Here is a 4,949-nt window from a genome sequence, read left to right as displayed (position 1 = left end):
ACATAGGCGCACTATTTATGACACGTTGACACGTTCGACATGCTACTGCGGCAAAATGGCACGTTTGGCATGTTTGGCATGCCAATTAGCGTATTGGCACGGCATTGCATGTTTGGCATGCCACTAGCACGCCGAAACGGAATGGCACGTTTGGCATGCCATTAGCATGTTGGCGCGGTTTTTGGAAAGCCAATTGGTTTTATGACCATCTGGCGCCATTTGCCTTTTTTTTAACACTGTGGCAGGTTTGGAGCGACCTGATTGGTCAATAGAAAAGAGGGGTCGGCCAAGCATGGGCGTGGCCACAGTTCCACCGCGCGTGGCGGATTTAAAGCGACCTGATTGGTTGATGGGAAATAGGGCCGGCAAGTATGGGCCCGACCACAACTCATGTGCGTGTGGCGGGTTTAAGGTGACCTGATTGGTCGACAGGAAACAGGGGCCGGTCGAGCAACATGGAGTGTGGCCACTTGAAAGTGGCGTCAGCTGGCCTATGGCATGGCCACACCTCCCGTTGTTGCTGCTCCTATTCCGCGACTCCTTTTATTCCTTGTTTTCTGATTTTGGGTGGGATTTTGCACCTACTAATCCACGGTGGATTAATTTCCTAGTTCGCCTAGGCTTAATTTCGACCGGCGAGGTCTAATATACTGCGCAGGGCGCAAAACCCTAATTTTTGCAAATCAGGTTAATATTTGAATCTTGTAAATTATCACAAAATTGATTGAATTTTGTGTGTTGACACAGAGTTCTTTAAGTTTATTTCCATAGAGCAGTATGCTTTCCGACTGAGTACTTTTATGCAAGGGCCTTAACCTTGATACTTGGAAATTCGTGCTACTCTGCTGCGAGTGAACACAAATTGTCATGCCATATCAATATTAAGGGTTCATCCGGGGAACATAACACATAAAGCATTCAAAGAAACTTATATTAATGGAATAATATAGGCAGGGTGCCGAAATTTACAGAATATCTGGGATTGATGCTGCATGAACCATTCTGGATAAATTTCATGATGATATATTGAGTTACTCAACAAATGCGCCAGTGGAGAGGTTGAACACTCGTCACTTTTACATGGGTCTGTCTCTTTGCAGAATGACGACATATTAAATGCAAGGCTTTAAAATTTTAACCCTGAACTAAAAGTCACCATCAACAATTTGGAAGATGATTTTTGCAGTATTAATCTTTATGGTTTTATATATTGCAACTTTTTATGGGATATGTGTGTTCGCGTCCGTGAACTATGATTGTCCCATACTTTGTCAAAAGTTAAGTCTTTCACATGTCGATATGCAAGTATTGATAAAAGAATGAATGAACTTTTGACATTACAAAAGTTGAGCCTATTGTATGTCATTATGCAAATATTGATGGAAGATATGATGGACTTTTGTTTACGAGGATTATGTCTATTGTATGTCATTCTGCCAATAGTGACGGAAAATAGAATGAATCTTTTTATATTCCGCAGTATTGATCTTCCCTGATCCATATTTTTATGATTCTAGTCTACTATTAGCTAAGTCTCGGACTAGGAAAGGAAAGTGTAGTTGAGCTCTAGACTCCATGGCAATCATCATACAAAGACGAAGAACTACTCAAGGAACTGGTGGAACTTCATCGACTAAAAGGTATGTGGAGACTTGAACTTATCTATTACTCAAAAGTATATCTACTTTATCTCCTATCTTGAGACAAGATTCGTATTGCTATATAGACTATGATTATACACATTTGCTATTTCGAGCCGAGTTTATCTCGCTTATCTATTTCTAAAAATATGTGTTGGTAAGCTTTCGATTTGGCCTAGTTCATCTTTACTAGTGACGAAAGTCATATTAGTTTCATTTACTTGAAAAATCGCTTTGACGAAAAATAGCTTGTGAACAACAACTATATAACGTCCTCTAAGAATGTTTCAATGATTGAAATGAGAGTTTAGAATATAACCTTGAAAAGATATAAACATTGCGTGATAACTCATATGTGTGAAAGTCCTTATTCCTTGAACCAAAGTATGCGTACTTTGCTGCTCAGGAAAACTGGAACTGAAGTCCGCGTACCAGTACGCGCACTGTCGGAAGTTCACATCAAGTGAATTTCTGCTGGAGTTTGTGAACTGAAAACAAACTTATTCCGGTTACTTAAGTCCGCGTACCCGTATGCGTACTTAAGTGGGTTAGTTTCTAAAAACGATTATTCGTGAACTTAAAACTTATATAAACTAAGGAATGCATACTTGCAAACCGTGGCTATAAAGTTCATGAATTGATTCGAGTGAATCAAATCGTTTTTGCTTTGATTGTGTCTTATATACTTCTATGAGATCTAAGCAATTGAACAACTCTCTAACTAGTTCTCTTGAGTCATTTGAACTAGTTATGGTTAAGATGAATATGATTGATATGAAAGTGCTCATATGGCTAACCATTTGGTTAACTACTGTTGAACCAACTAAATTTACATGTTTGGGTACGGTTACACAAACCTAAATAAACGTGCATTTTATGTGTGTGTAACAAGCTAAATTTGATCTAACGGTTGAAAGATATTAGCTTGAATCTAATCAGGTTTTCATCTAACGGTGAATATTGAATGCTTTGTTACTAAGCTAACATTGATTGCAAACCCTGATTTGGAAGACTATATAAAGGAAAACTCTAACAACTGGGAAACCTAATCCCCACACCTCTTGTGTGATACTAGTTGTATTAGATAAAGTTGATTCTCCTTTAACCTTAGGTTTCTATCGAGACCCTGTAGGTTAACAACTTGAAGACTTCATTGGGAATGTGAAGCCAGACCCAACTATTTTCTCTGTAATTGCGTGATTTGATCTTGCTGTTTCTATCGTATTTGAGTACAATCGTAAGATTGGCTTGAGATTAATTTCTCCGACAGGCAAGATAGAAAAGTAGTCACAAACACCTTCGTCTCATCGTTTGTGATTCCACAATATTTTGTTTCGCTAGTCGATTAAGATTATTGTGAGGTGATTGATAATTCTAGGTTGTTTTTCGGGAATATAAGTCTGGGTTATCAATTGGTTCATGTTCACCTTGATTTATCAAAAGACGGAACAAAAACTCGTAAGTATTTCTATGTGAGACAGATTTATCTATTACTGTAGACTTTTCTGTGTGATATAAATTTGTTTATTAAAGTTTTCGACTTGGGTCGTAGCAACTCTTAGTTGTGGGTGAGATCAGCTAAGGGAATCAAGTGTGTAGTACTCTGTTGGGATCAGACACGTAAGGAGCGCAACTGTACCTTGGATCAGTGTGAGATTGATTGAGGTTCAACTACAGTCTAGACCGAAGTTATTTTGTAGTAGGCTAGTGTCTGTGGCGGCTTAGTACGTTGTGTGTTCAATCTGGACTAGGTCCCGGGTATTTTTTTTGCATTTGCGGTTTCCTCGTTAACAAAACTTCTGGTGTCTGTGTTATTTCTTTTCTCCATTATATTTTGTTGTATAATTGAAATATCACATGTTGTATGTTGAATCGATCAATTGGGAAATCCAACCTTTGGTTGTTGATTGAAATTGCTTGATCCTTGAACATTGGTCTTTGGTACCGTTCAAGTGATCTTGTATTCAATTAGACTCGCAGATTTCTATTTGCTTGAGTAAGTATTGAATCAAGAAAGTGAGATATAACTCTTTGATATAATTTTAATAATATTGAGTCTGACTGTCTAGTTGATTCTCTTAAAAGTATATTGGAGTTTGTCCATACAGATCGCTAAGCGAAATATTGGGTGTGGTTGTTAGACCCCCGCTTTTTCACTTAAAGGATGACAATAGCCGTTTTCACACACTATTAGAATCAAAGCAATTTTCAAGTTATTGAAATAATCATAACGAAACATTTCAAGTCTACACCAAATGATTGTATCACACAAACCATGTAAGATGTTACTCGGCAATTTTCACATGATCATCTTTTGACTTGCATCAAGAATATAAGATGAACTTGGTCGAAGCGAAAGCTTTCCAACAAATATTCCGAGAAAGATGTAAGCGAGTTAAACTCAGTTCGAAATCTCAAATATGTATAATAGAAAACTATATCGTAACACGACTTATGCCTCAATATAGGAGATAGAGTACAAATAGACTTTCCAAGTGGTAGATGAATTTCAGTCTCCACATACCTTTTTTTGATGAAGTTCCACAAGCTATCCTTGGTAGTTCTTCGTCTTCAAATGATGAACGCCGTAAAGTCTAAGGCTCAACTACACAATCTATGTCCTAGTCCGAGACATTTATAAGTAGACTAGAAATCAAGACTTATAGTTTTGATCACTAACATTGACAAACATGCTTGAGATAGCAACGCATGCGAGTTCGACCGAGCAGTGCTCTAACAACTCCTACCAATATTAGAAACATTAAATGTGCAAGGAAAGCCCATATTTTTTAAGTTTCTAGCCGCCAGATCTTTGTTCATTTTGGTTTCTGATAGAAAAATGATATCAGGATTGACATTTCTACATAGCAAAGTAAGTTCCTTATTAGCAGTTTTTTTGCCCAAACCTCTAATGTTCCAAGCTAGCAAATTGACATTACTAACATGAAATTGATTTCTAGGAGTGATAAAATGGGGTAAAGGAATTGAGTTTACTTGAGTGGTGAAGTCAGACCCAACACCAAGAGGAGCACAGGTAGTATCACCATTTTGAGAAGTATCTTGGGACGAATTGAGATTAGAAGTAGCGGTATTATGAACAGAATTATTGCGGATACCATTGTTGCATGGGGAAGTATCAACAGGTACATTATAGTTTCCATAGGAATCAATCAAAGGTTGGGTGTTGAGAGAACAATTGGAGAGATTAATAACAGGTAAGTCCTCCAATTTGGTGATAGGGGGCACAGTTGAGCATAATCAGGTTCAGTAGTCTCCTGATCTTCTGGGATAACAACAATGCTAGCTAAA

Source organism: Papaver somniferum, chromosome 3 (assembly GCF_003573695.1).
Source record: "Papaver somniferum cultivar HN1 chromosome 3, ASM357369v1, whole genome shotgun sequence".
Classification (NCBI taxonomy): domain Eukaryota; kingdom Viridiplantae; phylum Streptophyta; class Magnoliopsida; order Ranunculales; family Papaveraceae; genus Papaver; species Papaver somniferum.
The sequence above is the reverse complement of the archived record's forward strand: the minus strand, read 5'-3'. Positions refer to the sequence as shown.